The sequence below is a fragment of the Rhineura floridana genome, chromosome 6, assembly GCF_030035675.1.
Source record: "Rhineura floridana isolate rRhiFlo1 chromosome 6, rRhiFlo1.hap2, whole genome shotgun sequence".
Classification (NCBI taxonomy): domain Eukaryota; kingdom Metazoa; phylum Chordata; class Lepidosauria; order Squamata; family Rhineuridae; genus Rhineura; species Rhineura floridana.
In genome coordinates, this window is record NC_084485.1 from 107,469,088 (window position 1) to 107,496,925 (window position 27,838).

At 42.6% G+C, this 27,838-nt stretch overlaps 1 long non-coding RNA gene across 1 annotated transcript in view; it reads right to left on the minus strand.

Annotated features, from left to right (window-relative positions):
- Window positions 1-22,914, minus strand: part of LOC133386749 (uncharacterized) — a 33,761-nt gene extending 10,847 nt beyond the window's left edge. The window contains exon 1 of the long non-coding RNA XR_009763265.1: window positions 22,785-22,914. This is a non-coding gene — a long non-coding RNA (uncharacterized LOC133386749). The remainder of the gene's footprint in view (window positions 1-22,784) is intronic.
- Window positions 22,915-27,838: the final 4,924 nt, after the last annotated feature.

The following is a 27,838-nucleotide window of genomic DNA, read 5'->3' on the forward strand; positions in this document are numbered from 1 at the left end:
CAGATGCCTATAGAAAGCCCAGAAGCGGGACCTAATCACAAGAGGACTCTCCCCTTCTGTGGTTTCCAGCAACTCGTATTCAGAAACATGCTGCCTCTGACTATCCACTAGTAGCCATTGATAGCCTTATCCTCTATGAATCCTCTTTTAAAGCCATCCAAGTTGGGCCATCACTGCCTCTTGTGGGAGTGAATTCCATAGTTTAACTAAGCACTGTATGAAGAAGTACTTTCTTTTGTCTGTACGGAATCTTCCAACATTCAGCTTCATTGGATGTCCTTGAGTTCTAATGTTATGTGAGAGGAAGAAAAATGTCTTTCTGTCCACTTCCACCATGTCATGCATAATTTTATATACATCTATCATGCCACCTCACTTTTTTAAACTAAAAAGCCCCAAATGCTGCAAACTTTCCTCATAGGACATTCGGTCCATTCCCTTGATCATCCTGGTTGCCCTTTTCTGAACCTTTTCCTACTCTACAATTTCCTTTTTAAGGTGTGTTTGGCATATTGCTGATGAACTCGTTCTATATATGTCTATCCTATATATGTCTATTCAGGAGAAAGTCCTACTTGAATTCTAGGGATGGCAGAATGTGTCAATTTCAGGTTATCTTAGTCTAATCTTAAGTACAGTTCTCCACATTGCCACAACAGTTCACAATTTGTATTAAGTCCTCATGAAAATGTATCAGCATTTTTGAGAAAATTTCTCCTAATATCATTCCCGCTTCTCCGCAGAGACACATTTGCCTCTCCACCTCGTTTTACAAGAAGACTCGGGAACTTGACTTTCCTCTTCTCCCAGGCATTTTAGCATGTGTTTTTAAATTGTTTTTAAATTTTTTAAATTGTGTTTTTAAATTGTTTTTTGTGTTTTAAAATATGTATATTTGTTTTTAATAATTGCTGTAAACCACCCAGAGAGCTTCGGCTATGGGATGGTATATAAATGCAATAAATAAATAAATAAATAAACTTGCTCCTGATAGGGAGGGGTGGACTCAAGTGGAGGCTGACTGGCCAATCTGGAAGAGAGGGGCTTCAAAGCTAGCTCCTCCTTCAACTCTGCCTCTTTTGCATCACTGTGCTCCCTCCCTCAATAGTATGGGCATTGCTAGTGGCCATGTGGGGCTGAGTAGGGATTTTGGGGGGGGGATTCTGATTTCAGACCACCTTTCATTTTACTACTCCGTACTGCTTGGGTTAATTCAATTGGCTTGGGGAGTGGTGAGGTTAGCTGGTCTTGGCTGGCATGGAATTCAGGCAAGTGAGGCAGGCAGGCAGGATGTAAATAGCAGGATACCGAGGCATTCTGGGGTTAAGGGTACCCTGTAGGGAACTGCCAGTACTTCAGGCCTAGCAGGGATCTGGGAGGTGTCATTGTGGGCCTGATTTGTGCATCAGGGTGAACGCCAATACAGTGGGGCCAGGATGCACAGGTTGGATGCACACCCTTGGTTCTAGTAGCAAGGAGGGAGAATTTCATCCCCATCCTTGGCTGGTGAGCCATAGCCGAAGGCTGATTGACATTGACATGGACATTGTAAATTAGGTAAGTTTGCCTTTAAATGCAAACCATTTTTTTTAAAAAGCCCATCCCTACTGAGTTCAAGGGTCCTTATTCTTAGGTAAGTAGGTTTGCAGCCTTGGTAGCTCATTCTAATTCCTTCTAAATAAGAGTTAACAGCTTGAGAGGCAAGCTCAGTGTGATTCATTTTTATGAGATATGCCTCTTCCATGCTTGATGACATTAGGGAAAGGGGGTGTACTCTGTCATGCTTTCATTCTCTCCATACCTTATGGGATGGCTATAATTACAGAGATTAAGAATAAAGACTCAGATAGTGTTCTTTAAAACTTTGTGAGTGGATAGTGCCAGAAGCCCTGCCTTTAATATGTTTCCTGCAATTTATTTCATTTATCCATGCTTGTTATATCTCTGTTGTTACTTTTTAATCATCACTCCCACTAGGCATTGTTTTCCTATTGAGGCAGTAACTAAATGAGCCGAGAATTAGATCTGCATTACATCAGCAGTGGGCATTGCAGATATTACTGACGCATTAAAAACATGACTCAAACAACACAAACAGGGAGTATGTTCTTTTTCTTGTTCCAGGAATTGATCCCGATTCAACTGTTTAGTGACAGAACACCATTCCAAAGGCCAACAAGCTTTCCACAAACAAGCTATTATGTGAGATCATTAAATGAAATAAGATTACCCACCATCCTGAAATTTTGTTTTTTTCCCCTTATATGAAGATTGATTAGGTGGGAAGAGGATTGATTCTACCACTGTTGTAGCTATGGCAGAGCAGTTTTTGGCTTCCTCGTTCAAATGTATAATACTTGGCCCTGAGGATAACTGTCCACCACATAAACAATTAACATTTCTTAGGTTGATCAAGCCAGTGGGGAACCTGATGAGCCCACCCCTGATGTTAAAGCCAGCTAATGCCTTTGGTTGCAATTCTAATCCTACTTGACTGGGAGTAAGTCCCATTGAAGTCAACAGAAATTACTTCTGAATAGACATGGTTAGGATTGTTCTATATAAGTAGGAGCAGGCAGATTTCAGGCTTGAAGCATCTACTTTGGGTTTGTTTGTTTTTTACTAGAACCTCAATGGCCACCAAATGGTGCAAACTAATGGTTTGGTGGGGTAACTTGCTGTTAGAATTAATGAACATAGTGCCTCAGGGTGCATGCTCAGCCTATGAATTTATTTTCAGTACCAGAACTGAGCTCACATCCTGTCAATTAAAAAAATACACAAGCTTTCTTAATCTTAGCTGCCTAATTTTGAATGAGGAAAAGACTTTTTGTTGTTGCTCTTAAGCAATGGGCAGTCAAGCTCCTTCCTGATCTACTGAAAATCACCCACAGATATTTTATTTATTTTAAGTATTATTAGGCTGTTTTTTCTGGATTTGTACCCCCCAAAATCAGCCTACAATCAAAACCCTCAAAAGAATAATATACAACTTTTAAAAACTTAAAGCTCCAACACATCAACACTCCATATAATTTTCTTTTTAATAAAGCTGGGGGGAAATAACAAATATAATTCAACCAGACCATTATGTAGCTAATATCAGTCCTGGAAGATATTTGAAAAGATATTTGAAAATTTGAAATCTTAGATTATATACAGTGCAGATCTTAAAGTGTATACAGGATAGTATGGGTGTATGCATTGCAATAAATAGCTTGGGCCCAAACCATTTAGGTCTTTAAAAGTAAAAACAAGCACTTTAAATTGGGCCAGTGCAGCTGATATGATAAAGGTGTTAGAGATGCTGACTGCCTGACCACCAGTAGAAACCTGGTGGCTGTCTTCCAGACCACCTGAAGTTTCTAAATCATCTTCAAAGGCAGTCTCAGATAGGATACATTACAGTAGTCTAGACTGGATGTGCCAGAGAATGGATCACTGTGGCAAGGTTAGCCCTGTCCAGATAGGGGTGCAGTTGGCATACCAACTGAAGCCTGTAAAAATCACTCCTAAGTTATTGGTGCCACCTGGGCTTGCCTAGGCAAGGGCAAATCTAAGAGTACTCTCAAACTTTCACTCCATCCACTACCAGCTGTTAACTACCTTCCAGAGCTTGCGATCTTCCTACCCACAGCACCTCTACCTTGCTCAGATTTAACCTCAGCTTGTTTGACTTCATCTATTCCAGAAGTGCTTTCAGGCAGGATTCAGGATTTTTATAGCCTCCCTGGGGTCTGAGGATAGAAAGGAAAGGTAGGACTGTAAGCATACTGATGACACTGTAGCCCATACCTTTGTATGATTTCTCTCAGTAGTTTCATGTAGAAGTATAACACCATGGGGGACAAAATAGACAACTGTGGATAGAGATGAAAGGATCTGTCAGTTTCGGTTCTCTGTGTTCTGGCTCCTGATCAAAGAAGCAGGACTAGAAGACTGGATTTTTCTGCATGAAGCTTTATTTGCGAAATCAATACAGATGCTGCATCACACTCTAGCAAGATTCAAAACACTGGAACATAAGACTCGGCTTATAACGGAATTAGGCATGTTGGAGGTGACAGTGCATAGGCATTGCCACAACAAAGCAAAACAGTATCACTAAAACCTATTTATAACACAGCCAGGTGGGGCCAAGGTTTGCAGGACAATTCTAGGTCTTTCTCATTTTACCTACAAGGTGCTGGCTTTTATGAGGCACAGAAAGCATTTTCTGCAGCTTTCTCTTCTGTAATCTCCTCAACCTTGGCGATAGCATAAACTCATACTTAGACTGAGAGCTTTTACTTTGATGTTGCTGTTCGTCATAGTTTGTCTTTACTACTGCTAGATCTGGGCTGGATGCCACTGGAGACTCTTCCCAAACTGGCTCAGGCAAAAAGGGGGAAGCTTCTGGGCCTTCCTCAGCCTTTCCATTAACAGACCCAGATGTTTCTGGAAGCACCTCATCCCTGCCTTCTTTATTCATTTCATCCATATTAGCAACCCCCTTCCCAAGACTTGTACCTCACTCTTCATCTTCTCAGTCATGCCAAAGGATTTCCTTGGAGCCCATGACACTCTCAGTTTCTCTTTCTTCTAATCTTAAAATTCAGTTCTCCACATTTCTGCAGCACTTTACAATTCTTTTTAAAAAAATACTCATGAAAATTCTTCAGCATTTTAGTGTGAGTTTCTCCTAACACACACATTTTTGTATGCAGTTTTGCAGTTTCCACCCTCTGACTGTCCCGCTTCTCGTGGCATTTTGAGGGGGGGGGAGCCTCTGGCTGTTCATCGGACAGTAAAGGCTTGCTAGGTGATGGCTCAACTTCAGAAGGTGGGGAGCAAGTTGGCAGGGAAATGTTTGAAGGTCCAAGTGGGGAGTCCTGGGGGATGGAGTTGGCAAGAGAGAGAGAGATTGCTCTCCAACGGCTCTGACAGAGCTCTTGCAGGTGGCGAGGTGCCTTCAGGTGGAGTGGGGTCCAAGTCACCTGGGGGATTGTCCAGAGAAACTGGAGGGCTGCTAGCACTCCCCCCTCCCTCAAGGCTCTCAAAAGTTTCATCCTCCTCTGCCCATTCTCCCTGATGCACTTGGGATAGCTGGGGCTCAACACTCATAAACCCAATCCTGATTAGTAGAACCAGAATAAAACCATGGTATTGAAAGCTACTGAGAAGTCCAGAGGAGCTAAGAGTGTATCACTCCCACATGTCTGCTCTCGAGTAAAAGTTATCCACCAGAGCAACCAAGTCTGGTTCCATTCCATAACCTAGCAGAATACCCCAATATATCTTCTGGCCACCTTAGAGACAGTGATGTGATACTACAACTGAATGAGCAGCAATGCGTTGTTTCTTTAAAAACAGAGTCCTTTCACATTTACCAGCTTCAGTAAGTGTCATCATTAGCAACACATGCTACCACCAGGCACAGGAAGCAATGCAGAATTATTTAGTTTGTGTACTGATTTCAGGGCATTTTGCTGACAACAAAGAACATGAGGGATTCTAAGGAAGAAGAACTGTCCTCCTTTGCCACATCCCAAACAAACATTTCTTTGTCTAGCACACCACATTAAACACACTTAGATGAGGGTGATAATTCTGCAGCTAGTTATTCTGTAGAAAGAATTCGCATCTGAATGTAATCAAACTAAATGCAAAGGGAAAGTGAACAGAAACATGGAGAAAAGGAATAGGTTAGATGCAGGGACTGCCCTTTTAAAATTGTTTTAAATCCCTCAAGAGAAAGTGTGATTATTCAGTATTAGTTTTGATTTGTATTACCTTGTGGGTCTTCAAGGACAGATGGGGGAGATACAAACTCACAAAGCGAGGGCAAAATCCTAGCACTGAAGATGTTCTCTTTGCATGATAAGGGATGACATTTTCTCAACTGGCCTACTTTGCTAATATTATGGGAAGACTGTAGACACTGTCCAGCTGAATCCTCTCTTTTTGCTTTGGGAAAACACTAGGGCTGTTGCAAGAGTTCTACTGACTCTGGCACAAATACAAATTCTTAGGGCTCTTAAGATACCTCTGAGCCTCCAAACCTTTTGCTGGCTTGGATCAATATGCAGGCTAGACACACACACACACACACAAATGAACAAGATGCCCTTTCCACCCTCCCCTTTTATTCTTTTCTAAATGAGCAGAGCACAGCAGCAGCACTGAGAGGAAGGGAGAGGGTTGAGGGTTTTTCTTCTCTTTCCCCTTCACCAGGGCTGGACTAAGACATGTTGAGGTCCTAAGCCATGTCAAGATCCAGAGGCCCCATATCATAAGAGAGAGAAAAGAGGTGGGAAAGTCACAAGGATGGGATTAGTGGAAATGATGCCTGGTATGGAAGAAGACTTTAGAATGTGTTGATAGGCTAGCTCCAATTGTCTCCTCTTGAGGTCTGAAGTGAAATGGGGCAACCTGTGAACAATGCAAGTAGTCCAGCAGCCCTGGAAAGGAAGTTGATGAGATAGGGTGTGGATTGGGATGGGGAGGTCAGGATTCAGAATTTTGGTGCTGGGTTTTATATGAAAGGTTATTTTAGCCAAAGCAATTTCAATTACAGGTTCTGGAACTGGAACAGGTTCAGAGGAGGGCAACAAGGATGATCAGGGGACTGGAAACAAAGCTCTATGAGGAGAGACTGAAAGAACTGGGCATGTTTAGCCTGGAGAAGAGAAGACTGAGGGGAGATATGATAGCACTCTTCAAGTACATGAAAGGTTGTCACACAGAGGAGGGCTGGGATCTCTTCTCGATCGTCCCAGAGTGCAGGACATGGAATAATGGGCTCAAGTTGCAGGAAGCCAGATTTCAACTGGACATCAGGGAAAACTTCCTAACTGTTAGAGCCATACAACATTGGAACCAATTACCTAGAGAGGTAGTGGGCTCTCTGACACTGGAGGCATTCAAGAGGCAGCTGGACAGCCATCTGTGGGGAATGCTTTGATTTGGATTCCTGCATTGAGCAGGGGGTTGGACTTGATGGCCTTATAGGCCCCTTCCAACTCTACCATTCTATGATTATATGCATTATAATAAAACTTATTAGTTATCTCCAACATATTTATAGGCTCCTCATAAGGTAAGACTCTACCCCATGGCTTACTAAATCTGGCACTGCCCTTTTCTCTCCATTGCCCTGCCATACTAAGGAGTATGCCAGCGTTTCCAGAGCAGTGTCCCTTCAGAGTTATAGTAATCCCAACAGATATTTATTTATTTATTATTACATTTGTACCCCACCTTTCCTGCAAGGAGGTCAAGGTGCCATGCAAGCATTTTTCTCCCCATCCTGATTTTATTCTCACCACAACCCTATAAGGTAGGTTAGGCTGAGAGACAGTGGCTGGCCCAAGGTCACCAAAGTAAGCTTCATGGCCAAGCGGGGATTTGAACCCTTGTCTGCCAAGTCCCAGTCTGACACACTAATCACCACACATGCAGAGAATCAAAAGCTGGAGTAAAATATTATTTAAAAGCTATGTAAATATAGAAATACAAGTGAGTATTGCTTTGATAAGTGCTAAGCAGTGAGGGGTGAAAGGATTATTTCCAGCTGAGGCCCAACTTTAACTTTGTATGCTAACCTTTTTGTGGGCAGCCTGTCAGTTAAGCTGCTACAGTTACCAAAGAAGCCTCAGTGGTTCACCATTAGACCTGTCATCTGGTATATTTGGCTGGCAAATATAGAGGTGATTGCAATGCACTGGTCAGAGAATCCTGATTGGCATTGTGTAAAAGGGCAGTCACATAATTGTCCAGGTTAGTGTGGTCTGTGGTAGTAGTTCAGGCAGGTTTGAGCCTGATGAAGCAGCAACAAAGCCTAAGCAATAAGCAGAAGTTTAACTGAAATCAATGACGGCAGAAACTTTGACAGCTAGCAAGGAGAGGGAAACCATTTCCAGAAGTGGTTCCCTAGAATAACTGTGCCCAGTGCAAGGCAATTGGCCTCAGGCACCTTCTTGGCCATGGCTTGATTATGAAGGAAGACTTCAAGGAAAGCTGAAGGACACTTATCCATTGTGAGTGACAGCTAAGAGGCTCTGTTTAAACCTGCACCCTTTGGGTGATTCCTTGACCAGAGGGAACTTCGAGTTTTGTCCTCTGGGTCATTCTGGAACAGCTAAAATTGCATCTGGATTTTAAATCGGGGAAATGAACAGGTTCCCTAAAGAAGCAGTACAAATTTAAGCAAACAACTATTGAAGCATATTGATAATTTCTAGTGTTACATATTATCAGTGCTTCTAAAAAAAAAATGAGGTGCCAGTCCTCCTATCTTTGTAAAAGTGCCATGGGTGCCAGCATATAATGGCTACCATTGCTAGCAAAAAAGATGTTGGTACTCTCTACTGATGAGTACTGTCACAAAACGTACTGCATATTATTAATATACATATACATTACTAGACAGGTTTACCCCCCTGCTTGCTCTGCTCACCACTTCCCCCCTTCCCAACCCCTGCTCACTCTGCTCACCAACCCCCACAAACCCCAACTCCTCCCAAAATCTCCACTCCTTCACCAACCCTTGCCCCCTCAGGCACTCTCACTCCCCTTGCCAACCAGCTTGCCTCACCTATTCCTCCACTACTGCCGCTGCCACTGGTGCCCCAGAAAAAGAATCCCACTGCACAGTGCAGCTAGGCCACAGACTGGCCTCCTGCCCACCTGCCCAGGCTTCCACTGCTGCTATTGCTGCCCCACACCACTATCTCCTCTGGACAAGCATTGCTGCCACACAACGTGCCAACCAGCCTCCCAGCCAGGCTGCTGATGCTGCCTTTCCTGCTTGCTGAGGCAGACAGTGATGGGCAGTGCAAGTGGCGTGCAGGGAGCATTAATGCTACAGTTTGCAGCACTCCCTGTCTCTGGTGCTGTGAACTGTCACATGACACTGACATTTTTATTTAGGTAGCTATGTAAATAAGATTTGCATTATTGAAAAGTAAATACTTTAAAAAAGTAAATACTTTTAAACAATTCTCTTAAATAATTCTTCAGTCATTGTTATCCTAAGAGGTATCATGGATACAGCAGGGCTGCAGGGCTGGGCATTTAACCCTGCCCCTGGGGCCACATAACTCCTCTCAGTCCCTTGCATGATTAAAAAAAAAAACTTCCGCAGCAGGAAATCTTGCATATCTGTGGAAATGCCCTGTGTGAGATACCTTGATCTTTAACTACAGGAGGGGCTGCAATAAGTCAAATGAGTGGTCCCAGGGGCGAGGCTAAACACATGTCTCTGCAGCCCCATTGTACCTCTGCTGCCTCTTAGGGTAACAATGCCTGAAAAGTGTGTCTGTTCATCCTATCCCTGTTAGCCTAATGCCTCACAACTTCGTTATTGATGGAGTACTAAGGGGATAAGGTGTCATTGGAAATTCAGTGGTAGCAGCAGAATACTTTAGGGAAAATGAGTTATGTTATATTTATGATATATTTTGAGGAAAGATTGATAAGCTATATCTTCCACATTTGGGGAGGTTTAGAGGGATATAAAGATAATCAGATGTCCAGAGTTAGGTGATATTGGGGGCATCAACCTCCTAACCTTCACAGGATATAACGACAGTGTCCCTTGACATGATTGTAAGTTCTAATAGACAACACATTGAAACTTAGAGGCAAAAAGTCTTCCTTCAGAAAATGGAAGTCTTGTCCGAATGAAGAAAATAAAAAAGAACACAAACTCTGGCAAAAGAAATGCAAGAAGACAATAAGGGATGCTAAAAAAGAATTTGAGGAGCACATTGCTAAGAACATAAAAACCAACAACAAAAAATTCTATAAATACATTCAAAGCAGGAGACCATCTAGGGAGACAATTGGACCCTTGGATGATAAGGGAGTCAAAGGTGTACTAAAGGACGATAAGGAGATTGCAGAGAAGCTAAATGAATTCTTTGCATCTGTCTTCACAGTGGAAGATATAGGGCAGATCCCTGAACCTGAACTAACATTTGCAGGAAGGGATTCTGAGGAACTGAGACAAATAGTGGTAACGAGAGAGGAAGTTCTAGGCTTAATGGACAATATAAAAACTGACAAATCACCAGGCCCGGATGGCATCCACCCGAGAGTTCTCAAAGAACTCAAATGTGAAATTGCTGATCTGCTAACTAAAATATGTAACTTGTCCCTCGGGTCCTTCTCTGTGCCTGAGGACTGGAAAGTGGCAAATGTAACGCCAATCTTCAAAAAGGGATCCAGAGGGGATCCCGGAAATTACAGGCCAGTCAGCTTAACTTCTGTCCCTGGAAAACTGGTAGAAAGTATTATTAAAGCTAGATTAACGAAGCACATAGAAGAACAAGCCTTGCTGAAGCAGAGCCAGCATGGCTTCTGCAAGAGAAAGTCCTGTCTCAGTAACCTACTAGAATTCTTTGAGAGTGTCAACAAGCATATAGATAGAGGTGATCCAGTGGACATAGTGTACTTAGACTTTCAAAAAGCGTTTGACAAGGTACCTCACCAAAGACTTCTGAGGAAGCTTAGCAGTCATGGAATAAGAGGAGAGGTCCTCTTGTGGATAAGGGATTGGTTAAGAAGCAGAAAGCAGAGAGTAGGAATAAATGGACAGTTCTCCCAATGGAGGGCTGTAGAAAGTGGAGTCCCTCAAGGATCAGTATTGGGACCTGTACTTTTCAACTTGTTCATTAATGACCTAGAATTAGGAGTGAGCAGTGAAGTGGCCAAGTTTGCTGATGACACTAAATTGTTCAGGGTTGTTAAAACAAAAAGGGATTGCGAAGAGCTCCAAAAAGATCTCTCCAAACTGAGTGAATGGGTGGAAAAATGGCAAATGCAATTCAATATAAACAAGTGTAAAATTATGCATATTGGAGCAAAAAATCTGAATTTCACATATACGCTCATGGGGTCTGAACTGGCGGTGACCGACCAAGAGAGAGACCTCAGGGTTGTAGTGGACAGCACGATGAAAATGTCGACCCAGTGTGCGGCAGCTGTGAAAAAGGCAAATTCCATGCTAGGGATAATTAGGAAAGGTATTGAAAATAAAACAGCCGATATCATAATGCCATTGTATAAATCTATGGTGTGGCCGCATTTGGAATACTGTGTACAGTTCTGGTCGCCTCATCTCAAAAAGGATATTATAGAGTTGGGAAAGGTTCAGAAGAGGGCAACCAGAATGATCAAGGGGATGGAGCGACTCCCTTACGAGGAAAGGTTGCAGCATTTGGGGCTTTTTAGTTTAGAGAAAAGGCGGGTCAGAGGAGACATGATAGACGTGTATAAAATTATGCATGGCATTGAGAAAGTGGATAGAGAAAAGTTCTTCTCCCTCTCTCATAATACAAGAACTCGGGGACATTCAAAGAAGCTGAATGTTGGAAGATTCAGGACAGACAAAAGGAAGTACTTCTTTACTCAGCGCATAGTTAAACTATGGAATTTGCTCCCACAAGATGCAGTAATGGCCACCAGCTTGGATGGCTTTAAAAGAAGATTAGACAAATTCATGGAGGACAGGGCTATCAATGGCTACTAGCCATGATGGCTGTGCTCTGCCACCCTAGTCAGAGGCAGCATGCTTCTGAAAACCAGTTGCCGGAAGCCTCAGGAGGGGAGAGTGTTCTTGCACTTGGGTCCTGCTTGCGGGCTTCCCCCAGGCACCTGGTTGGCCACTGTGAGAACAGGATGCTGGACTAGATGGGCCACTGGCCTGATCCAGCAGGCTCTTCTTATGTTCTTATGTTCTTAACCCCTGATGTGATCCACAATGCGTCAGGGCAATAGATGGGGACGGAGAAAGAAAACCTTCCTTCTTCTCTGCTGTTTTAACACTGCTGTCCTTTACTGTATTGATTTAAATTTGAGCAAATTGGGATGGTGCTTTGAGGAGGAGGAATAGCAGGGGCAGGGCAGTGGCTCAAGAAACTAGCCAATTTCTCTGCCATTTTTCCATAGAGAAATCAGCTTATTTCTTGGTCAGTCTGGAGGAGGGGATGGAGACAGATGGAACTCGCCCACCTCCAGAAAATGCAATGGCCAAACCAAAAGGATATTTTGTGTGATAAGTTAAAACATCTAAAATATCTAAGCCATATACATCCAGGAAGAATTTGACAGTGGTGAAAATTGCAAAGCTCAAAATCTTATTTTTAAACAATGCATCATTTCATAAGCTGCAGAGGAGAGGAAACACTTCGTATCCTATCCAGTCTCTAGTAGTTCAGTCCTGATAATGTTATATTTCTTCTAAGAGAGAGTAACACACATTGCCATTATACTTTACAAGCATCTCTTCATATCTCTCAAATATCTTTCAGTGCTAGGGGCAACCCAGATATATTACTTTTCTTTTTTTTAAATGTCCTGCCTTCCATTATTCTCTCTCTCTCAATGTTTGGAGAGCAGACACATCTTTACCAAATGTGAAGCTGTACATTACAATTAGCGATATTGAAGAAGTATGTTTTTTGTCAGCCAATGCAATTAGAAACCTACATTTTAAGACAAAAAATGATGAGATTCTTGGGATTAAAAGCTAAAGATAGGGATTGGTGCCAAACTTTTATTCCGGTTGTGCTCAGCATATTAACACAGACTAAAAAAATCATAATAACTTACTTATTTAAGGGGAAAGTTTTAAAAATCACAGCACGATTTCAAACCTGAAGTATTAGTAGTTAGTCATAGCTTCCTTTGCAGTTTAAGGCAGGGGTGGAGAACCTGTGGCCGTCCAGATATTGTTGGACTACAGTGCCTATCTTACATGGCCATGCTGGCTAGAGCTGGTGGGAGGTGGAGTCCAACAACATCTGGAGGGCCACAGATTGCTCACTTCTGTAAGGCAGCAGTGCTTTATTTTACTGCTGCACAAAGTTTTCATGAGACTTGATGGTCAGTGTGAAGGCTGAGTAACAGGTCTGTTTTTAAACGTCAGCACTTCAGCAATTGTTAACCTGATCTACTTCTGCACCATTTTTAATATTTTACTTGAAAGGGCTTCTTCTGGTATGATCCCAATCAATCAGGGATCGCCTAGTGAAAATGATGATGTCACAGCACCAAACAACCCATCAGCCTTGTCTATGTAACAATGACACTGTCCACCTTCTACAGGGGAACACATCTCCATCTCCCAGAACTTTCAGAACTACCAAAATGTGATAAGCTTTACATTGGCTACCAGTTCTATGCAGCAAGACTTTCCTACCACAATCAAGTTCTAGTTGCCAGAACAGTAAGGGGCATGCACATCTGAATGGGTATGCCTCTGAAAGTAATGTAGCACAAGCAGCTAGTGTCTGCATATTAGAATGTGAATGTCATCCATCTGCACTGCGTTACTTTCAATTATTGTGCATCTGAATCCACATCCTGCCCCATCTAGGGATGGGCAATCATCTTACTGCTTGTTCCAAAAGGTGCCTGGGGCTTTTGGAGTATTTTTTAACATTAACAAACGTCTTTGCCTCTCCTCTCCCTTGGCCCATTGGTCCAAAATGTTACCTTAGGGGTTGGAGCCAGCAGGGGCACCTGAGAGTATTGCCAGTCCCCAGAGGAGCATCCTTTTCTGCAGTGGGCTGAGACTGGGGCTGCAAGTTCCAGAAGCCCCAGCAGAAAGTTGACAGTCCATCAGTCCCGATGCCAGATCCCAGCAAGGGGGGGGGATCTCCACAAGGGCCTGGGAGCATGCGCCACTGCCTCCGCTATCTCCTCCTGCTCCAAGAAATTGGGGCTGGGGAGGCTTGGATCTTCTTGGACCAGGGTTAAAAAGCATTTTTGTGCTTGCCTCGGCAACAGGGACACACTTCCCATTTTTTCTGACTCCTGCCTTCTCATGTAAAGTTCTACAATGGGGTGCCAAAAAGAAATTGCCCCAAAGTGGAAGGACATATTGTACCTGAAATAGCTCAGTGCTGCTTTTTTTTTAAACCATTTTGCTTGTTTGTACATCTTCCAGAATTTAATCTGAGCCCAGTGTTTAGACCTAGTGCCCATTTTATAAGCTGAGGAACAATAAAAAGTGCTTGCTTACTTTTCCCTCTCCCTCTCTTTCCCCATCACTCCTTGGTACCAAACAGGCAGGAGTCTCTTGGGGACTGATTTAAATGCCTAGTCCTTTTTTAAACAGCAACAACAGCAGCAACAAATTAACTTGGCTACCAGGTATCCCTCGGCAAGAATTTCTGTAAAAATGACATTCATTGTCTTCAAGTGGGCAGGCACTGGTCTGGACTGTATCATCCTTGCACTGGGATCTCTCAGCAGGTCACAAAACATAAGAGGAAGCTGCAGCAATAAATTGTGAGATTAAAAAAAGACAGCCATAAATGTTAGGCACATTTTTTAAAAAACAAGAAAACAAAAAGAGGATCGTAAAGAAGGTAAACGCAAGTCTGCAGTTGAGTCTTCTTGTGATTGTAGGCAAGGCAATTATTCTTGTTTAATTTTGTACAAAACAACTGTTAATGACAGTGTAGCTTCTAAAATGTAGTTTTTTGTTGTTGCTCCTCCCCCTCCGCCTTTTAGCAGTTCAGGTATTGTAAGCTCCCAGATAAAAGAAATGTAATTCAAAGATAAGCCTGACACTCCATCCTTATCTCACAAAGAATGCACAAACAGGTTAAGCTTAAAGAAAGCAAATGCCAGAATTTCTTTTTTTCCCCTCTCCCAGCTTCTATCACAACATTTACATGAGTTCTGCACGTGGATGTTCTGGGTCTTTAGGGGTGGGAAGCTCAGCAGGAACCATCACAAAATGGGAGAGAGGAGCCCAGCATGTAATAATCCTTGCCTAGGACTTTTATGTTGAATTTACATTATCTAGGTTTCTCCCATAGGCCAACATTTTGAAGGGGTAGATACAAAGCTTTCCTTAAAGATATGCCTATTATTCATGCAGCATTTGCACACTGTCTGCTGTTTCCACATACATTTATGAGAAGAGCCATTGTTCACGCAAAATTGGATCAGATGCTGCAGAAGGCAGAACTAAGAAGTTATCCTGTTCTTTAGTCCCAGGAAATGTCTTACTTGCAAATACAGGAGGGGGCATTTTGGCATCCTTGTTCTCTTTAAAGAGCAATCCTCTGGTTTTCCAGGCCTTCCCTCCTTCCCCAAACAGGCTATGCCTTCTAACCACCACCAGTTTCACTGCCACCAGGACCTTTATCTTAGCCCCAAATACTCCTTAGATGTGTGATGATGTATGTGTGAATGCCACTGTTATGTGACTTTACACTCCCTTAGTAAAGTAACTGAGTCTCAGGCATGGGAAGAAGAAAAACGAACAATCATTTATTAACACAGTAAAGGAATAATATTATAGAAGCTATTAATCCTACACTACACTATCTAACTAAAATCCCCAGCCCTTCACTATCACTAACACTAAGTCCTATAGTCTAAATCCCCATCAAATCCCACCATTCATAAACAAACCCTGACACTTGAGAATCAAATCCCTATCCAACTGACAAAGTGCCAAGCACTTAAATATGAGCAGCCATCCCACATTTCCTCAGCCAGACACAAGCAGCACTCACCAACATTCTAACTCATTCACTCCCCCCTCCCATCACTCACCACTTACCATAAACACAGCAATAATAAACATATATACAGCTGAACATCACAGACACTTCACCCTTTCTCCACTTGCTTTCCCCCCCTCCATATTACCCCCATTCAGCCAGGATACCAGCAAGGAATCTGTGAATGAGATCCAACCTTATTCAAGCAGGCATGAAATGGTGTAACAGGGCTTTTCCTTCTTCTCTTCCTCCTTGAAGCCTCTCTCCCCAGGTACAGTGCCAATGGACAGCCAGGTTGGGTACTGGCTGAGGGTCCCTGCAGCAGGCTGAGGGCCCCTAAAGCTGGGGAGGTAGAGGTCCCACTCCACAATCCCCATCAGCATTAGATCATGGGGTATGATCATAAATCACAACCAGATGGTGACATGGACCGTGGAGCAGGAGTTCCACTCTCCCAGGCAGCACCACTCCTGCACACATGCTTAAATATACCCTGTTGTACCACCTCTTGCGTTGCCTCATCAGCATGCTGTGTGTGCATGCCTACCATCATCCAAGATAGCAGCATGTGCACTAATGCGATGCAAGAGGTGGTGCAACCGGGTGTGTTTAAGCACATGCATGCAGGGGGAGGGGCCAGGGACCCACTGTGGTCTGGTGTCAGCCTTGTCTCTCCCCAATGTGCTCTAGAGAGGGACCATCCAGAGCAGATTTTGGAGGCACCCAGGGGGCTATGGGGGGAGAGAGAAACCAGAAGTCCTGTTGCACAAGCAAATTTCCATTGTGCAAGTAGACAGACATCATTGAATGTCATCTAGAGTGTATGCTGTCCATTTGAAACACAGGCTTGCTCCATAATTTTTTTTTTAAGTTTAATTTGTGGCTTGGCCATTTAAAGAATAAAAGCATGTTTTAAAATATGGTTTTATTTATTTAAACAAAAGAAACAATATATTATGGCTTTGTTGTGAAGATACAATACAGTTATGGAAATAAATTGATTTCCAGCTGTATATATCCATAGTTCTAGTTTCAATAATCAATGAAACCAGATTGCCTCTTTATTTAACTTGTTATTTGTCACACACACACAGCTGATATATATACCCCTAGTGTATACCAGCACTATTTTGAGGAGGATAGTTATTTTATTGTTATGTATTTTCCTTCCTTGTCTGAATACTGACCTCGGAATTCCCATAATTTATTCCCTGTGATCATAATAGACATTCTTATGTCTTATTATGGACAGATGAATAACAGACTTACCTCTTGCCAATCTATTAAAAACTAAACATCCCTTTGTAAGAAGAGATGTCTTGCAGGCATATCATGTCTTCCTTATGTCTCTTCAGACAGGTAGAGATGTTGTTATGTTTTACTAGATGATTTAATTCATTTACATTATACAAGACACATTTGATCCTATCCATCTCTTCTGCTTTATCCTACTTTAGAATCACTGCCTATATTACAGATAGTTTCCTATACCACTAAAGAAGAAGAAGAAGAAGAAGAAGAAGAAGAAAAGACAGAAGTGTATAAAGCTAGTTTTAGTTACAGACTTTGGAACCAAAAGATTCTTCTTTTCACTGCCTTCTTCACTTTATTTATCAATCAATTTTATTGAAACTTTTAGGACTGTCAATTATTTTTTAGGTGATTTTACTTTTGGGTCCTCCCTCTAAATTTAGACAGTTCAGCCTGCATTTTACCAATAATACTATCTCTACCAAATTCAGTAACTTCTTGTTCCAGGTGTTCATTTGATTCTTTCCTGGAAAGTGATCTCATAGAGCTAATATATTAGAGCTATATCCCTGCCAGAGAGGAAAAGTCTATGTAAGAATGAATGAATGAATGCGTAAACAAATAAATGGTGCCTCCTGACCCAAGTAGTGATGCTCCAAATTCCACTCAGCTCTGTGCACCCCAGAGTCCCCGGCTCACAGTAGATTTTTCAAAAGCACTACCAACCATATTATGCTTAAATGATTGGGGGGCAAGATCCTACTTTAGATGCTGTTACTATGCACATTGCAGGTTGCTTAAAGGGAGATAGTAAGGGTACTTTTTTTCCCCCAGCATCATGTACTAGTAAGCTAAAAAAAGAAGCCACTGCTGGATCAAGCCAAGAATTCATCTAGACTAGCATACAACAGCAGTCAGATGTTCTCTGAAAGTCCATGAAGACAACAGCTCCCCACCATCACTCCTTGCCAGAATTTATGAAATGTGGATTCTTCTTAGATATGCACTGAAAATTCAAAATGAACTTTTAAAATTAAATCTCTCACTAAATACTCCTGCATTATCTTAGCAGTTACTGAATAAGAGGACAGGCACTCTTATAGCTCAGCAACTGGCTAAAGAACAGGAAGTAGAGAGTAGGAATAAATGGGCAATTTTCACAATGGAGAGATATAAGAAGTAGGGAAGGAAGTATTGCGACCTGTGCTGTTTAACTTGTTTAATATGCACTGTTTAACTTGTTTAACACATTTGCAAAAGATCTAGAGTGAGCAATGAGGTGGCCAGCTTTGCTGATGATACCAGACTGCTGGTGGTAAGACCATAAGGAGCTCCAAAAAGATCTCTCGGAGTGAATAAATATTCAAATGGTAAATGTGGTTCAATGAAAGCAAGTGCAAAGTGATACACACTGAGGGGGGAATCCTAATTTCCATTTACATGAATGGGCTCTGAACTAGTGGCTACAGACGAGGAAGGAGAGGTCATGTGACTAATTCAATGAAAATGTTGGCCCAGCATACGGCAGCTATGAAAACCCTAGCCTCATACTCATAAGCACAAGACACTGGTGTGGGGCAATGCATGGCCTCCAGACAGCAACAGGCGGGGGAGATTCAATCTCCTGCCCATGCTCCAGCCCTCATGGAATCGCCTGTAGCTCCAGCAAGAGCTCTTGGAGGAGTGTGGTCAGGTCCAGCCCTTTATTAGGCCACAGCCATGCTGCACAGCAGGATTATCCATTAGGCTTAGTAGGTTGAAGCCTAGGGGCCCGGAGCTCTTGGGGGCCTGTGGGGCACTGGCCCAAGGGACCCTGGAGCTACAGGGGGCCTTCTGCGATCTGTGGAAGCATCTGCGGACTGCTATCCCCCCGCTTTACCTACCTTTCCATTGTTTTTTGCAAAGCGCAGATTTGCCATCAATAAAGATGGCGGCCAAGGTTTCCTTAAGGGGCTGAAGCCTCTGCCGCCATCTTGGCTGATGGCACGCATGCTACATGCACGTGTTGCTGCCATCAACAAAGATGGCGGCAGAGGCTTCAGCTCCTTAGGGAAACCTCGGCCGCCATCTTTATTGATGGCAAACCTGCATGCGTGGCAAAAAATAACGGAAAGGTAGGTGAAGCGTGGGGATAGGGGGCCCCAAACACCAATCAGCCTAGGGGCCCTCCTTCAGCTTAATCCGGCTCTGCCATGCTGCCACCAGCCTTTCTTCACACACACCAGCTTCTCCACCCGCCCTCCCATGGTTTTAGTTTGTCACTGAACTTTTCTTAAAAGGGTCCCTGGTTGACAGGGCTGGATAGGAATTTTTTGCTCTCAGTCTAATTGGCTCTCAGTTGCGTATGTTTTTGCCTATCCCTTAGTAATTGCTTTTTAGTTTCTGTCAGAACTTAAAGTGGAAATGGCATTGGGCAGGATCAAACATAAGGGGTCTAATGGGGTATGTGTGGATCATGCCCCTTGCTCAGGAGGAGCTGGGCCTCACCCAGCTCACCCCCACCCAGTTAGACAGCAGGATCACAAGTACATTTGCTTGGAACACATTTGTGGTCTAACACTGGCAAGGATGATTCCCCACCTACTAGCTAGGTGGACAAACATTCCCTCAGCAAGAGCTATTGGAATAAAAGTAGATCCTTGTCCTATTGCCATGCCAACTCCTCTTACTCACTGTATTCAAGAAAGCTGTGGCCTGTTTTCACCCACAAATCATTGTTGGCAGTTTTATTCCCATTGCAGATGGGGAGATGCATCATGCACCTGCCTCACAAATTCTATGTTGGAGATAATTAGGAAAGGGATTGAAAATAAAACTGTCAATATCGTAACGTTGTTATACAAATCTATCATGCAACTGCGTTTGGAATACTATGTACAGTTCTGGTCACCTCATCTCAAAAAGGATATTGCAAAGTTGGGAAAAGTTCAGAAAAGGGCAATCAAAATTATAGGGGGGTGGAGTGATTCACCTATAAGGAAAGGATACAACATGTGCTGCATTTTGGTTTGGAAAAAAGGCAAGTAAGGAGGAACATGATAGAGGTATATGAAATTATGCATGGTGTGGACAAAGTAGATAGAGAGACATTTTTCTTCCTTTCCCATAATACTAGAATCTGGAATCGTCAAAGAAATCTAAATGTTGGAAGAATCAGGACAGGCAAAAGAAAGAATTCTTCACACAGTGCACAGTTAAACTATGGGATTTGCTCCCACAAGAGGCAGTAATGGCCACCAGCTTGGATGGATTTAAAGAGGATTAGACAAATTCATGGAGGAAAAGGCTATCAGTGGCTACTAGTCATGATGGCTATGCTCTGCCTCCATAGGCCAGTTGCTAAAACTGCAGGAGGGGAGAGTGCTTGTTGCATTCAGGTCCTGCTTGCAGGTTTCCCAAGGGCAACTTCTTCACACAGTTCATAATTAAACTATGGAATTCACTACAATAAGAGATCGTAATACCCACTGACCAAAATGGGATTAGACAAATACATGAAGGATACTACTGTCAACTATTGCCAGCCATAATGGCTGTGTATTATCTCTAGTATCCGAGGCAGTATACCAGTTACTGAGGAACACAAATGGAGGCAGTGCAGCTGCACTCAGGCCTGCCTTGTGGGTCTTTGGTCTGATACAGTAAGACTTTTCTTATGCTCTTTTTGTGAAGAGATAAGTATTTTATTTACTAATGCATAAGGATCACACACCACTTAATAACCAAGTGCTTAATTGACAATTTCTTTTCAACTTTCCGTTGTTAACCACAGATAATGTATAACCTCGAAAGGAGTTTATAAGATCGTATGTTAATCCCAATCAAATTTTAGAACAACGCTAAGCATTTTTAAGTGCTTAATTTATAAGCAATTAATGCCTGCTCTTTTTCTCTGCACTGAAACCTGTCAGCTTTGTGTGACATCTCAAATCATTTGTTACCTGAAAAGTGTCTACCCTGTAATTACATTTCACATGGAGAGGCATTTGTTTGAACTCACCCTCATGTGAAAATTGCCCAGAGAGACTGTCAGAAAGACATAATAAATTGCTGAAGAGGAGTTTTCATATAGAAGAAATTCCAACTGGATACTTCTCCCTACAGAACCTAAGGTGTAACAGTCTGTATGTGAGAACCACCTCATTAAGCACATTTGAATTGTCCAGACATCTTTCCATTTTGATCCCACCAGATGGGCAGTGAAGGCTGTTCAGTCCACACAACAGGTTCTAAGTGCTCAAACCTGGGGGAAAGTTAGTTCCAGTTCCCAAGGACATTTCCCCCATTTTTCATTGTGCATTAACTGCTAAAGTCGCAATACAGAAAACCACTTCTTGGATGAATCCTTAAAACCCAATGTACTGTAATTTTTTTAAATATCTGTACTATAGGAGTGCCTGCTTGCCTTGTTCAGTACAGCTGTGAGTTTTATTCAGTGCCAGTTGTCTTCACAGCTCTGTGGATATGCAGAAATGTAAGGCCATGTATTGGAATCTAAATTCTCTGGTATTGATTACTTTTGGCTGCAATTTGGTGCATTTCAGCATGAGGTAGAAGGCCTGCTTTGAATATCACTGTAAATCATGGGTGTGGAACCTGGACTATCCAGATGTTGTTGAGTCCCATCAGCCCCAGAAAACATGGCCAATGGTCAGGCAGCAACTGGACCGCCACAGGTTCCCCATCCCTGGTAACACCAATCTCAGAACTTCCTCCCTCCCTTCTTATACCATCCTTCATTTTTTCATTCTATACAGTACATGCATACGCATACAACAGATGCTTCCATGTTGTAGAGTTGGGCCACAATTCAATGAATTCATTGTTGTAAAAATCATTGAAAGCAATGGGCTTACGTGTGCCACACTAAATGTTGGATTGTGGCCAATGTCATCTGAGTGTATTGAATACCTTATTAAAATTTTATGTGCACACTTTAATTTACATAAAATAAAAATAATATTTTTTAAAATATAAAATAATTGGGTCAGTCTATCTGTGATGCAAAACAGATGTTGCATTGTGCTCTATCTAGTGCTTCTATATATTAATCAACATCTTTATTTAATAAGAAATACATTATCATGACACTTTGTGGGTTTTGTCTCCTAGCAACAGGACTTTTTCCACATTGACTCTTCATCTAAGGGGTGTTACTCAGAGTATTTTAAAATATCATTAATCCTCTGAATATTTTTTTTCTGACTTAATCAATCTTTTCCTTTATGTAAGCGTGAGTCCTAATAAAAAGGATTTGATTAATTTCTTTTTTTCTCCGTATATGATTAATAAAAGGAAGAATAAATCCAATATAACCCTGATCACAAATGAACTTTGTCTGCCACTCACACAAAGAGCAAGATTTTAAAATGACTCCTCATTGGCAAAGTTAGCAGGTTTTTAGAGTCCAGCCTGGAAAATCTGTCAAGAACCATTTTTCCATGCTTAATGCTTTCTGACATCCATAAGGTGTCAGAAATGTGACCTTTAATGTTTCTGTTTATTAATCCACATCTATACACAAGCACGCACACACAAACACATGCAGAGAGTGAGTCACTGCTCTGTAACAAAGTGAATCTCTTGCATATAGGATGCCTCCATTCCAGTTCTAAGCATCCTTTTTGACAAAGGAACTCTGGGAACAGACAAACCACTACCATTCAGAGTTGCCAGAATTTGGTTGTTATTATTGTTATCATCATTATTATTTAGATTTATTTCCTGCAAAGATGCAGTGCAAAGATGGCCAACAGCCAGGAACACGCCGTGCCGGTAGCTCCGCAGGCTATTTCCCTTTTGTGACTCCTAAATGCCATCTCTAACGCCTCATATTTGGCACTTCACCTCCTCTTATCCTCTGCAACTGCGTTACTAATTATCTGTCTAACCGCCTGACTTGGACGACCTTGGCTCTGGGAAGTTTCTTCTCCTGCTCAGCGTTTATCACTCTCCTCCTCATTCAAGACAGCCACAGACCCCCACCAGCAGCAACTAAGCAGATATTTCAGTGAACAACCTACTTACCTCATTCCCTGCGCTGCTGAAGCTTTGAGCTATGAGGAACAGATAAGGAGTAGCTAACGAAAAATAGGGCAAGGTTTGTTTTACTGCTGCTGTTTATTGTTTTACCGCCGCTGTTACACACTGCTTCAGACAGTGAGTAGTCATCTCTCTAGCTCATTCCCTTTCTTAAGGTGATACCACCACATTATGGTTCTTACTAGAAGTGGTTATAGAAATCTGGGAATAACTCCTCTAGGTGAGACGCCTCTGCATTTCAAGGGATTAAAGCAAATGAAGATGACCCATTTTTTCTCTCCCAATGAGAGAACTGACAGAACTGAGGGTCCAGAGGGAACAGAGGAGGCAATGAGTTCTAAGGGATTTTTCTCAAAAAAGACATGAACACAGATGCCGAAAATACTGCCCAGCTAATCGTCCCCGTGGACTGGTCGCTTGATAACAATGGAGCCCTCCAAATGGTTACTGGGAATCCCCCCTTTGCAAATTTAGCTTGGGAGCGTGGGCGGAAAATGTGGAAAATAAGGAACTACATGATGTACCAAAGTTATCAGTGTCATTGGATAATAAACAACTGCATGAGACATCAAACTGGAGGCTGCACCAAATTATGCAGCCAACCTGCATCGACTCAAAAACCAGTGCCCTCCCAAGTGGGCTTTCTCACCCAATAACAAAGCCATGCCTAGAAGGTAAAGAGGACGGCTTTACAATGGAGTGCTGTCTCCTTATGATAGCCAGGGACACAGTCTGTAATAAAAACATTTTGACCGAAACCAATAATCTTCTAACAATATTGGTGGAGGCTTACAGAAAATTTGATCTACATTCTGACAATAAGAACATGAGTTCCCAGCACTGTACAAGTTCTGCTCAACTAACGACAACCGTCAAGCTAAAACATAGTGGCACTGGTGCATTTAAGAAAAGTCCCAGTAAACGAAGGAACCTTACTGTTAAGAAGTCTAAGAACATCAAACATATAAAGCCTCCTCGTTATAGTAAGATGAACTTTACTAGGCTTTTTAAACTACTGGACTCTGTTGCTAAGTCAAAGGGAACCCAGAGAACTAAAGCTGCTAAGCACGAGGAAAGCACCAAGAATGATACTGCTAACTCTAATCAGGCTGGCGAAACAGCTGTCCCCCCCACTGTTTCCTCCAACTGACAGTTCACACAAACTACAGTCCCTTAAACAGTGTGACTTATCGATGTTCGCATCTAAGGAACTAATACACCCTCGGAATATGCCCCCAGAGCTGAGTTGGCGTCTAGTGCTTAATCACTAAAAGTTAGTTCTATCTAACTACCCGAAACCTCTAGGCTGTTGCACACAGCTCGAACTCAAAGGCCATCTTCTGAAGATCCTGGACGGAATAATCCCTGGTCTTATCACACTGGAGGACATATCTCAGCTAGAATATCTACATTACAATTACATCAATGTACGAGCGTTAATGACCTTTAGTACTCCAGATAGTGCTAGTCTTCTTATCAAAAACAAAGGAGCACTCTTCTCATTGGGCATAAAAACACACAGAAGCTTCGTGAATAGCGTTCGACCACAACCTCTAATTGTTTGCCCTTTATCATACAAAAAAGCACTTCCATCAATCTCGCACTGTGAGACAGTCAAAAAACCTATCACGCTGGAAGCTGAGTTAGTCCACCCGCCACCTAAAGTTCTCCAACATCAGATGAATGTGACAAGTATCAAACATGATTCTGGCAACAATAGCGCAGTGAATACTGGCGAGATGGCCTCATGTATTGAAGAGGAGGAGAGGCTACTTGCCGCTTTTGGAGATTTACCCCCACCTGACCAAACCAATATTATCCATACTTCAGAGATTGACCTTACACCTTTGTGACAGGATGATGAAATCTGGACATGGCATCTGCTTTGAGAAAGTAGTCCACGAAAGTGCTGAGGAGCCCATCAGGATGCAAAACGCCAGCTTTACAGAATGTAAGCCCCAAATCTGGGTACCCCCAGAAGTTAAAAGTACTCCCCTCCCACTGACAGTGCCTGAAGCTGTTATGCCCCCAACTAGTGGAGTCCAAAAATGCTCCCCAAACAACTTAATACCTACTACAACTTACTCAAGATCTATACTACGTCCAACTCCATCTTGGACAGACATGAGATACTTGGGAGAGAAAGAAAAAGGTTCACTGCAAAAGGCTTTTGCTCCTATGGCCCCCACTTTTATTCCTGCTAAAGCGGTGGTGACAAATGTCAGCCGATTGGATCCACACTTAGAGACAATAACTTCTTTGCCGGAAATATTCGACCAGAAGATCACAATTATAGCTCAACCCAATGCTATGCGGCCATCTTTTCCAGCATGACATATCTCGCCCTATTCTACATCCAACCTATCTATACTCTCCTGGAATATCTCAGGCTGGAAGACTAAAGCCTCGGACCCATTGGACTTTCTGAAAAGATATGACATTATTCTCTTCCAAGAGACCTGGGCCAGAGAGGAGCCCAAATTAAATGGCTTTTCAGTTTACTCTCTGCAGGCTGCCCTGAGTGATAAAGGTGGACAGTCCAAAGGGGGCCTATGCGTGATAGTTGCCACTAATCTCCGAGCCTCTATTAGTAGTCCAACCCCTTGGCTGGGACTAGCTATGTCGCTTCTTATCAAGTTTAAATGGGCTACTATTGATTAATGTCTATCTTCCTCCCCTATGTCAAAAAAAACCTGGTGAAAACTATTAATCAAAATTTGGATGACTATATTACTAACTTAACATCATATTCCCAAAAGCTGTGATAATGATCGCAGGCGATTTTAATGCCAGACTAGACCCAAACGATATAGCGCTATATGCCCATTTTCATGAAATTCCACCTGCTCTGGATGAGGCCCTAAATTTACCAGATCGCCGATCAAAAGACTTGGGATACAATTATGCCGGCTTTTGTCTACTCCAAATGCTGCATAGACTGAACCTTGTTCTGCTAAATGGATCAGTGGAAGGCAACTGTTACGGCGAATTTACTTATTTTTCAGGCTCTGGGGCATCCTCCATAGACTTTTTTATTGTCTCCCACAAGCTGCTTAGCTGCATATCCCCTTGCACAGTAGGTAACCGCACCAAAAGTGATCACCTACCCCTTTCTTTATCCCTTTTTTGTGGTAATCAAACCATTCACGCTGATTGTGCCGGTTACAGAAGAGGAATATGAAATAAGAGCTGCCCGCGTTAAATGGTCCACCAAACTAGAGACCAATCTAAAGAGAACTTTATACTCTCCCCGATGCCTCCACCATCATGAATCCTTGATGACTGCAGTAACTACAGAATCCCTGCTCATCACATATCAAGCCCTGTTGGCAGACCTCCAAAATTGTCTATCTGTTATGCCCTCAACAAGGCTCCATCCACGCTCATGCATTTCCAAACCATGGTTTGACAGGGAATGTATGGACATGAAAAAATTGCTAATTAAGAAGTACAGATTGTACAGAGACATGAATTTACCAGTATTACCCACTGAATGCTTAGATCTAAAGAGAAGATATAAACTTTTAATTAAGACAGAAAAAAATCTGGCTCAGAAACAGCTTTGGTAGTCCCTGATACAAGCCTCTAGATCTAAGGACTCAGCCACCTTTTGGAGGTTGGTGGCTAGGGGCTGGCCCAAAACCTCCACCAATCTGGACTATTATATTCCCGTGTATTCCTGGGAACTGCATTTTTACAACATTTATGCTAGAGGCCAAATTCGTTCTCATTTTGCTGAAATTTCTATAAAAGATCTTCCTGAATGGTTTCCGGTTACAACTAAGGAAGTTACTACATTAATTGCAAAGCTGAAGCTGGCTAAGGCTCCTGGGCCCGATAATATTCCCCCAGAAGCTTTTAAATCAAACACTGAATGGTGGGCACTGGTTCCAGCAGCACTATTTACGTATATCGATCGCACTGCTGATATTCCTGATGACTGGGGCTCAGCAATTATTATCCCAATTTACAAAAAAGGTTCCTGTTTAGATCCAGCCAACTACAGACCTATTAGTTTGTTAAACATCGTCAGTAAATTATACGCCAGCCACCTATTGGAAAAACTACAAAGCTGGCTGGACCATGAAAACATCTTGGCAGAGGAACAAGCTGGATTTAGGGCAGAGCATTCCACTATTGATCATGGTCTGGTGCTCCAACACCTGGTGGAAAAATACTCAACCAAATCGGGAGGAGCCCTTTACGCTGCCTTCATAGATTTTAAATCAGTTTTCAATCTTATTCCCAGGGATAGGCTGTGGGGAAAATTTGATGCTACAAACATTGACAGGCGTCTGCTATTACTTATTCGGCAGCTACATGAAAATACTAACTTACGCATAAGATGTAACAACTCCGGTAGCCTGACTTGACCCATTCCCACTTTTAAGGGAGTTAAACAGGGCTGTATCCTGGCCTCCTCCCTGTTCAATTTTTACATCAACTCCCTGGTCAGCAGCTTGACGTCAGTCTCCTCCCATCACCCCACTCTGGCGAATAAACCCCTGTCAGTTCTCCTGTATGCTGACGGTGCAGTACTTCTGTCTCTAACAAGTGTTGGCCTGCATCGCCTGCTGAGGGCGCTTGGGAACTATTGCAAAAAAGATCTGCTAGAAATTAACCAGGCCAAGTCAAAGGTAGTGGTGTTTACCAAAAAGAAGCTGAAGCACCGCTGGCTCTTAAATGGCTTCCAAATTGAACAAGTACCATCGTTTAGGTACCTGGGAGTAAATTTCCATTCTACGGGATCATGGCAACTACAAACTAAAACTGTCATTACTAACACAGAGAGGAACATTAAGGCTCTCCTGTCCTTTTTTTTCACCAAAGGTGGGCAACATGTTCGCTCTGTCATACAAGTCTTTGTTGCCAAAGTTATCTCACAAATGACATACGGCTCCCAGATTAGTGTATACAATAAATACACACCATACGAAGTGATACAAACCAAATTCCTGAGGACGATTTTGGGCATTCCATCCTGCATCCCTAATGCCTACCTTCACCTGGAAACTGGGCTTCCCTCGATATAGGCCCGT